Source organism: Alligator sinensis, unplaced genomic scaffold (genome assembly GCF_000455745.1).
Source record: "Alligator sinensis unplaced genomic scaffold, ASM45574v1 scaffold1312_1, whole genome shotgun sequence".
In the NCBI taxonomy this organism is placed as follows: domain Eukaryota; kingdom Metazoa; phylum Chordata; order Crocodylia; family Alligatoridae; genus Alligator; species Alligator sinensis.
Genome location: NW_005843141.1, coordinates 263,300 through 274,148, shown reverse-complemented (window position 1 = coordinate 274,148; position 10,849 = coordinate 263,300).

Sequence of the window (10,849 nt, the reverse complement as noted above, 5' to 3'; positions counted from 1 at the left end):
TTTGGGGAGTTGCACACTATAGATCTCACTCCACAGGCAGTGGCATTTTTCAAGACTTTATAAGCAAGCATATACTTTTAGTGAAAGGGTCATAACAAAGTAGATTCTATCTTAAAATTATGTATATAAAAAACCCTTAGTTTGTCTGTCTGTAATGCTTTATATGCACTCTGATTGGTTGTCTCGGCAGCCAATCAGTACTCCAAGAGCATTCAGGACAGGAAGTGGTGGTGGGGTGGCGGAGCGCCACCATGACAATGGGGGGAGAGCAAGGCCAGCACCACTAGCCTTGTCCCCCTTCCTGGCCCTGCTCTCTGGAGGTGGTAGCAGCATGGGGTGCTATCCAAGGTGGATGGAGGGGATGGTGGTGCAAGCTTCCCCCCCACCCCTCTGCTCCTTGGAGTCAGCGCCCGCCACACTGGGAGTTCGGGCCACCACAGCAGAGGGGGAATGGGGTCAGGCCCATGGCAGCGGGGGGAGGGAACAGGGTTGGGCCCACCATACTGAGGGATGCATGGTCGCAGGCTGGGCTCTGTCATGGGATGGGCTCCTCAAGGATGGCCATGTTACCCCTAGGGCCCGTCAACCATGCCAATATGGCACCCTCTATTTCACCCACCATATCTTGCTGTAATTGTAATGAGTAGGGAGGCCACCTTTAAGCTGACTTGAACACAGTGCTAATGGACTTCCCTGAACCCCGTGGGTCCCAGACACCTTGTGGGTCCCGTTTCAAAATAGATGTCCTGGGACACCCCACCCTTATGGGCTATATGCGTAGCTCCAACCACCCCTTTACCATGCCCCAAGCCTTGCAGATGGCATGGACATTGTCCGGTCTAGGCCTTGCTGTGATTTGGCCCCCTTGTCTTCTCTGGGCTCTCCGCAGTCCTGTCTCTGTGCCCCTCATGCCACGCCTTTGCTAGCGCCCGGGTCAAATGCTGCACCTTCTCTGGCACCTGGGTCCCCATGCTGCAGTGGGCCCCCAATGAGGCTTTCTCCTTCCCCAAATAGCCTCACCCAAACCACCGGTGGTATACAATAGCAAACAAAACATAAGCCCCTGGGCTATGACATAATACAAAAGATCAGGGTGTGCTCTGACCCTTTAAGAGAATCAGATTTCGTCCCTGGCACTAAGTGTCTAGTAGGCAAGGGTACCTGTGGAGCTCATGGAACCCCCTTAGCCCTAGGTGCAGCATATCAGGCAGTTGCAACATCACTAGGCACTTCCTCCTTGGAGGCTCCTTCCCCTCTGGCTGCTGGCAGGGAATTGCCCTCCTGGCCGCAGCCCTGGGGTTTATATATGAGCCAGGCCCTGTCCCTTCTGGTCAACTGACTGCTGGCAGGTGTGGGCCAACTAAATCATTCTGGCTGCCCTGGTAAGCAGCAACTGGGACTCCCAACTGACTGCTAGGGCTCTCTCTCTAAGAGTTTCAACCCTTAAAGGAACAGGGCACCTAAGTGCTCTGTGACAGGCTCCATCTCCACCCCCCCCGCCCCCGTCATTCTTGATGGACAATTTGCTAAGTTTTACATAAAATAGAGGACAACCTATTGACATCAGGGCTGGATTAAGGCATAGGCAAACTAGGCACATGCCTAGGGCCCTACGTGAAGAAGGGGCCCAGTTGTGCTTATTTTACATACTATTTTTATTTTACTGAGTGAAAAAAGTGATATAAATATACAGTATTAAGCAGGGGCCCACACGTTTTTTTGCCTAGGGCCCACTAAAGGAATAATCTGGCCCTTACTGACGTATGTAATACAAGGACATTTTTACATTTCTTGCCGCTTCTTTTAAGCAGGGAGCATGAAAAACCACTCTTACTTGCACATATAATTACACACAATACTCCAGTGCTTAACAGTGAAAGGTACACTTAACCAGGAAGTGCTGTATAAACAGGAAGTCAGGTAGCTAACTGTGTTTCATTAAGTTCAATACACTGCATTAATTCAGAATCTGGTAGTCCTTGCTTCTGTTTCCCTGGAGAAATAAGACTTGGATCGATTTCTCATTAATTTAAAGCAAGAAGTTTACAATGTCTTTTCCTGATAGCAGCAGCAATAAGTAAATGCTGCTCATGTGTTCTGGTCTGTTCTTTTCCTTTTCTAGGGGAAGACATCCTAGCCCCTCACCCAGTTTCTGACAGGTCAATGGGGTGTCCTTGTGAAGTTAAGAGGGCATGAGTCTTAACAGAGACACTCCAGGATCACCTGGGGTGCAGACAGACAAGCCCACATGTGCCTCTTGTTGCATTTCAAAGCAGTTTGACATGTGGGAAGAGGCACACTGGGAACAAAAAAAAACATTCTCTGCGCTGTATAATTGCATAGGGGGGGCTCAAAATTTGATACCTGGATATCCAGGTATCAAAAAAAAAAATTAACCACAGAAAAAAAGGGCAGGGCACGGCCCAGGATTGTGCCCTGAGGCACCTGGAGGCTTGGGTCCTCCAAAGCGACATTGGTAGCCAGCTAGAGCATTTCTATGGCTGCCCCTTGCCCCAGTGCTGAAGCATGCTACCTCCATGTGTGGGAAAGCCTGGACTGGTGCAGGCTGCATGGATCCCAGCTCCATCAGAGGTAAGTAAGGTACTGGGGGTGGGGGAGACTGGAGCAGGGGGCTCTGGCGGTGGGGGGGGCTGTGGGTGCTTGGGGGCTGCTTGGGAGGGTTGGGTCCCCAGCCTGCCCCCGCATGGACCACAGTCCCCCCTCCCCCACAGCAGCAGACCATCAGGGTGCTCAGGGCTCTCCTGGCAAAGCCCCCCTGCAGGCAATGTGACTTGGCCCCTACCACCTGGCACCCAGCACTGCTTGTGGCAAATCGCACAGGCCTAGCCCAGTTCAGCATGGTGCCGTGCACCTTCAGGCAGCTCTGGGCCACTCAGGCTGCCACCTGGGGCCCCGTGCCATTCACAGGGACCGCCTGTCACGCCAGGCTGGGTTTCGCATGCACAGACCCTGCCTAGGCTGGTTCTGTGTATGCAGGACCCGAGCCAGCACAACACACTGTTCCCGTGAGTGGCATGGGGCACCAGGTGACAGCCCAAATGTCCCAGAGCTGCTTGAAGATGCATGGTGCTGCACCAAGCCAGGCAGGGTCCATGCAATATGGCACAGGTAGTCACAAGACTCCACTGAAGTCTGCGGGCCTCATCACAGAGTCAGAAATAAAGCATGTTCTTAAGGACTAGATCCAGTAAAAGGATTCTGGTGGGCTTTAGACATCTACATCAAAAGATGTGATCCATAAAAACTCCAGTTTGCAGCCACCTCACTGCAGAATAATACAAAACTCATTGGGCCAGAAAGACAGAACAAAAGACAGAGCCTAATTTGGTAGTCTAGTGATTAAGGTAATCCCTGGTGGGGAGTGGGAGTGGACTTGAGTTCTGGTCCCTCCTTCAATAACTGCACCCGCATTTTACGTTCAACAGTCATTAGATAAAAGACTGTAATAATCCTGGGATCAGGGAGGCAGGGTTTACTCAACACACATTTTGTATAAAAGTGTTCTTATATTAATGGATGGAGAAATAAATAACAGAAAATAGAGGATGAAATCTTGAGCAAGCCGAGAGAAAAGCAAATCCAGTGCTACAAGAATATTTGCTTTTAACCAGATGCTGGCAACTGTTAGGGTGCTTCAGTTGTCACGCACCTTTGATATAATATATAAAGAAAATCTATCTCAGCAGTGCTGAGGATTTTTGCTAGAGATAAGGAAGAAAAGATGAGAGAGAAGCAAACAAAAGTAAGGAAAGGTGTTTCATGAGGTATCGATTCCTTTCATCTCATCTCCTTTTGAAATCATACCTGCTTGCACAGATTTGTACTGACAGCTTTACAGATATTAAAGCATAGATCTTCTGTAAATGGGAACCTTTTTGGTTTGAGCTTTTTGCGTCAATTTGGAGCTATATCTGCTTGCTCTAATAGCAAAAAAAAAAAAGGAAAAAAAAAAGAAATGGGGTTTTTGCACTGTTTTTTTTCTGGAATTATCCCTGTGAAACCCACATGAATAGAATCCAGCTTGCTTTCCCTGAGATCTCAACTTGAATCATCAATTATAATGAAGCAACAAGGTTATACTAGTGTCTACAGGAGAGCAAAATTTGGCCCACAGAATCTTTATTAGTGACAATTTGCAAAAGGACTCCCTTGATACAAGTTGAGTTTGCAACCTTGCATTAAGTGGGTGAGTGTGTACTTGAGAAATGAAGCAAACGTTCACCCTATATCTTTTATATTAAAGCAACATAAAAAAACCTCTCACTTTTCAGAGCTGATCCATGCTTAAGGCCAACTCAGGGAAACAGGACATTTGTATTGGACATATTATACAATGTACATTAGGCAGACAAGGTTCTTTGGGTGAATCTGATATCTTTTATTAGACCAACTTAAATAGTTGGGGAAAACAATTTTTTTGGCAGGCTTTCAAGTTTAAAAACCCTTTGTCAGGCTGAGGAAGTCCCTGCAGTTGGTGTGTGCTCACATACCAACTGCAGAGACTTCCTCAGCCCGATGAGGGGTTTTTAAACCTGAAAGCTTGCCAAAATTTTTTTCCCTAACTATTTAAGTTGGTCTAATAAAAGATATCAGATTCACTCAAAGAACCTTGTCTGCCTATGTCCTTAGACCAACACAGCTGCAACCTACACCCCTGTAACAATGTACATTATACATTAAAAAAAATCCCCTCACTGCTCAAAACATCAAAAGTGCAAGATTTAAACTGAGGATTCATTTCTTTAAAACATTTATTTATCCATTTTTACAAAATGAAATCTTCATATTTTCCCAAGCAAGGAGCAACTGTGACCACCTGAAACCTGAGATCCTGCTCCTGTGTTTGTTTCAAGGTAATTTGCATCATCACAGATCCTCACAGGAAGTGAGAGGCTTCATACCAGCTATAAACTGACTGCCCAGAGGAGTTTTCCATCTATTAACTCCTCTGTGAAATTCTATGAAATATGAACTTTCATTTCTACCCAGGAGAACTTTTACCATCTTTTTTCCAATGCCCAATGAATGGTGTTTGTGCCCAAAAGCTTGCAATTAAAGAATTTGTTTTGCAAAAATCTTGTTGGTCTAATAAAAGATATCATCTCTACTACAAGTCCTGATTGCCTTTTTATTTATCCAAGGAACTTGTGCAGGACTGAAAACCCAGACTAAATTACAATGTCTCTATATGATAAATCCTTCTCCTCCTGCCTGCGTAACATTGTAAATGACTGTATTTACTCAAATACAAGATGACCCTGAATGTAAGTCCCCTGCAATATCTGGATACTACAAACAGAAAATGTATACATGAATCATAATTTTCCATGTATGTAATCTAATTATTGGAGGATCATCTTAAATTCAGCCCCCTAAATTCAGCCCACTGCTGCAGATGGAGGGGTAGAGGTGATGATGGGGGCAGTAATGGGGCAGGCAGTAGAGGGCAGATAGTAGGGGAGGTAGTAAGGGGGGGAAATGGTAGGGCAGGCAGGGGGGCAGTAATGGGGCAGGTGGTGTGGGGGAAAGGCAGTATGGAAGCGGTGAGGCAGAGAGAGAGGTAGGCAGCTTGCTCCCTGCTGCCTGTTTCCCCTGTGCCACGACTATGGGGCTGGGCTGGATCCATGCTCTGTGCCCAAGGCTGTAGCAGGGATGGGGCCAGCTAGTATGGAGCAAAGGTAAGGAGGAATACAGTGGGGGGGGGAGGAGGGAGAAGCATCATGCGGGGCAGACTGGACCCTACAGGGGAGGAGTGGCAGGTGTGGCTCTGGCTCCAGCCAGGGCCAGATTAACCCTTTAGTGGGCCCTAGGCAAACAAATTGTAGGTCCCTACTTAATACTGTATATTTATATTACTTTCTTTCCACTCAATAATTTTAATATGCAAAATAAACTTAACTGGGCCCCTTCTTCACTTAGGGCCCTAGGCATGTGTCTAGTTTGCCTAAGCATTAATTCAGCCCTGGATCCAGCTTTACCCCAAACTCAGGTTGGGGCCAGAGCCACAGCAGATGCCTGCTCCCCTTCCTTCTCCTCCCCTTCCTCCGCACTTACCGCATGCTCGATTGGAAGGCGAGGGGTTTTCCCTTCATGTTAAATGGGGGAGAGGGGGAAGATGATGACACATACCTCATCTTCTAATCTAGTAAATATGGTAGTTTCTGAAACTAGTTTTCTGAAAGTGTGCTCCAAGAAGTAAAAATAAATAAATAAATAAATAGATCAAAAGATACAATTGAAATAAAAATAAAGTTCAACTTGTGTTAAATACAATTTTTAAGTCTAGGCGTTTTAATTTTTTTTTAACCGCCTTTTATGTTGTTGGTTAGTTTTGCTTTCTGGTTCTCATACACTAAAACAGACTGAAAAAATAAATATATCTTGTCTCCTGGAAGGCGTTTTTCTGGTATCTATTATTGTTGCAAATAAAACTTATGAAGAGTACATACCAGAACTAGGAGAGATTAATCAGAAAGCAGAGCCGGGTGGCACTTTAGAGATGAACTTATTTAGGGAGGCATACGTTTTCGTAGGTGACAGACGACTTTGTCAAATGTAGAGAATATAGAACAGCTTCAGTTTGCTTACAATGTGCATTTGACAGTATTTTGAATATAACCATTCTCATCTGCATGGTTTGTTTCATTTGTTTAGTTTCCTCAGAATAACAAAGGAAAGGAATATTTACAGAGAGAAAAAGAGAAAGAGAGAAGAGCATCCAATAACAAAATCTTGTAGGGGGATTGTGTCAGATTTGTCCCCAAATAGTTTTTATTAATTTAAAAATAAAAGTCCCTTTAAAATAGCAACTGTGTCAAAAGATGACTCTGCAGAAACATTTCCTGTTGTTTGGATACAAGAAGTGATCAAGAATATGACGGGTCCACATACTGCGGGCACCAGCTGGAAGCCCAACTGCAGACATCTGAGTGCTAGGAATAGAAAAGCACTCTCCTAACTCTTTTGCTTAAAAAAATAGGTCAGATACATGACCTAAACACAGGCCAGGTATGGACATTACACTTTTACCAGTATAAGTGATGGGAAATCAGTCTATACCATTAAAAGAACATAGGATTTGCCACACAAAACTGGTCTATATATGTAAAAACAGAATTCTGGTACACATAGACTGGTTCAAAAATGGAGAAACCCAGTCTAAGATTTGCCCCACCCCCACCAAAGGGGGAATGTGTAAACTATGCTGCTTACAGAAAACTGCATAGCTTAGATCGAGTCCACCTTTGGCTTTTTGAATGGCTGTACCTAGCCACAGCTATTTCTCTTCCAAATTGAACTTTCGCTTAGTCTGAGGGAGAGGTTTTCCAGCAATTGTCTATAATATGTAGTTTATCTGTTGTGAGTTTTTCAGTTATAATAATGTCAGCTCTATATCCTGGAACACATTCTAAGAAAAAGGCATTTGCTTAAATACTAATCTTGTAATGTCCATATAATGGGATACTAACCTTTCTATAAAAGGGGAACCTATTTTCAAAATTCTTCAGAATTGTAACAAAGAACAAATCATTTCTCTTTTTGATGAATCTGGAAAAGTTATTTTATCCTAGAAAAAGGCAACTGTTTTCACAAGAATAAAATGGATCTCAAGAATGAAATGGCCAAGCTAAAAAGTTTGCAATGAAATATGATGTGTGCTTATAGCTCTACTGCTTTTTTGTGATGCATTAAAGCAGCATAGGAATCTTTTTTCTTCTTCTTTAAGGTTGTCTTCAGCTTTAATTTTTTCTCCCACCTGTTTCTGTGGCATTTGAGAGAAATAGGTGTTAATGCGAACCAAAAAATAGAGTGGGGATGTCTATGTGAATGCCACAGCACTCCCAGGAGAACTCCCTAAACACATACACCGAACCCTGCTCCATGAACCCAGAAATGAGAGTGGTGCTCCCAAGCGCACCCTCTCAAGAGTAGAGGTGGAAGGTAGCCACAGTGTGGCTTCTTGGCCTCACTTCCAGGTTTGGCACATTCAGGAAGTGATGTGGAACATCATGGAGAGAGAGGATGGTGAGTTTTGAACTGACTGAATACAAGTCACATGTTAAGTTTCACTTGCTTAGTATCGGCATGGTTTCAGTACTACCATTTCTCCAGCTGTCCTGAAGTCCTCTAAGGATGTGTAGGCAAGGAGAAAAAAATAGCAGATTTTATAGCCCATCTGTCTGCTGTTTATTCAAAAACCAGCAACAAGACAAAAAACCACAGTAATATACTTCTTACCCTCCTGCTACCTACAGTCACCTTTAAGAAAAGATTAATCGATGATTAAACCATACTCTTCTGTAACAGTCATACACTGCTCTGAACATGCTCTTCCATAGGATCTGATGAAGTTTGCTCAGGCTCCTGAAAATCTTACGCTATACACTGCTTATTTAGTTGATCTACAAGGTACAAATGTACCCTGCATTCTTTTTTAACAAGCCACTATATATGTAAACACAATCTAACACTGAATGTACTTTTTTATTTAAAGTATTATTCACAAGCATTTGATTAGTGACAGACAATGTTGGTGCTAGCTTTGTGTGAGACTTTTTTTTTAGGTGCACATTTTAAATATAATTTTAAATTATAGATTTTAAATCTAAGTTAAAGCTTATGACAAGACACACTTCTCATGATAATCTTTCAAAATGATGTGATCAAAATGGCTAGCCCTTGTTAACTCTGGCAACACTGGGTTGTTAATTTCTCATCGTGCAGCTCATATTTTTGTATAGCAATTTATCTTTGATCATATTCTCTCAGTGAATGTTGTTGCTACTTGACCTTTAAATGTCACAATCCACTGAATGGGCCCTGCTGTGAACTACAATCAACAACACAATATATGCATAGCTAATGTGTGTGAGAATCAAGTGACATTTAATGATGCACTGCTAAGCTTATGAATGTAATTTATTATTCCCATTTTTCCCCACTGAAAAAGAAGCCATCCTAGAGAGAACCAATTTCTCATATTCAATTAACAGGCAGTTTAAAGGAGAAAGTAGAGAGAAACTACAGGGCTTCCAGGGGCTATCCAGCTATAAGTAGCAAGTTAAATATTTTTTCTGGCAAAAGGTCTGCTTCTGCAAATCATTCACTGGTGGGTAAAGCCCCCTCCCCATACAGAGATGCTTATAGGACCCTGACCTAAATAATTCTGGCCTAATCCTTAAATTGCACATTTTACTTGAAAGAATGCCACTCTAAGTCTCACTAAACAGTTAAGTTTACTTGACAGTTATTAATAGCTTTTTTCCCATTTCCTTTCTCTCCGTTTCAACAAATTAGAGAGCTACCCTGAAGTATCTTTCAGTCTCTCTTCCACCCTTCCAAAAACTGTTTTGACAAAGTGGAATTCATTACAACAAGATGTTGGCTCTGAATCAGTGACTCTCAACTTCCTATCCAGTGGTTCTCAACTTTTTTAGGCTTGGAAAATGCTAGCTTTTAGCTTTCACTTGCTTTTTGATTATGGAAAATTAACAGAGCAAATCTGTTGATGCAAAGAAGCCAGAAAGACCACAACAGGTCAGAATGTTGTTGACACTATGGAACAGTATTTAAAATGCCTGAGTTTATCTTGTGAATCATGTATAGGTGTTTGCACATCTAACAGCGGTAAGATTGTGCAGCACCCCATGGCACTGGGAATCTCATAGCAGCCCAGTATGCCAAAATACCTTGGTTGAGAATCACTGTCCTACACCTCTGAATGCAGGAATATCTTTGCAGTGGCAGAGGATCAGAGGTTGAAAAATTATTGGCGTGTCCTTTTTACCAAACTCTTCAGCACCCACTCTTTGCCACTATAAGAGACCAGATACTGAGCTAGATGGACCTATGGTCTGACCCAGGAAATGGTAGTGCTTATGTTCTTACATACCTGAAGTCTTTATCAAAAGTGAAACTTCTGTGCACAACAAAACTGTATATTTTTATCAGCTCTAATATTAAATATGAGAAAGTGAAAGTATAAAATCCATTTATAATTCAACTAGTGCCACTAGGGATCCTAGGAAGACAACCCAGGGAGGCAGAATTTCCCTCTCTGCTTGCTTTTCCCATCTCTGAGGTGTAAGTGGACATACTTAACCCAGCTGAAAGCCTAGTGTCAGCCTCCAGGCAGGAGGAGTTTAAAACACTCATTAATCCATCAGCCGCTCTCTCCATTACGAAATCCATTTGATCTGGACTATTATTAGAAATACTCCTTTTACATGGCCCAAATCAGGATCAGGGTCCAAATGTACCCTGAAGAGCTTGCAATCAATTAGCTCTAAAGCAACATTATTAAAATTTTAACTGCTATATTCAGCTGGGGAGTGAACCAACAAACTCAATTAAGTCCAGCTGAAGGTATGCACAGAATAAAAGTGTACGCAGTTTTCACTATCCATTCTGCTTCCTAACTCTGTCCTTTTTGGCAGATGGAGCCTCTCTCTCTCTTGGTTTTGTCTGTGATGCTCATTGCTATAGGATCCAAGTGCTCCTAGAATGTTAAGAAATTAATCTTTGCAGCACCTTCATGAAGTGTGGACTTGTCATCCCCATTTAACAGAGGAGAAACTGAGTCACCATAATGTTCTTAACTCCTGAAATCCCACCCCAATGGGACTCCAACCGTAACCCCATTCTTTATAAAAAAAAATTATTGTAAACAGAAGCCACAAGAGGCACAAATACAATCATTAGTGTTTCTACATTGTGTCTATACAACACAGACTGACCACATTTGAATTCATAGATTTAATAGATTTTAGGGTTGGAAGGGACCTATTTGATCACTGAGTCCAACCCCCTGCCCTGGGCAGGAAAGAGT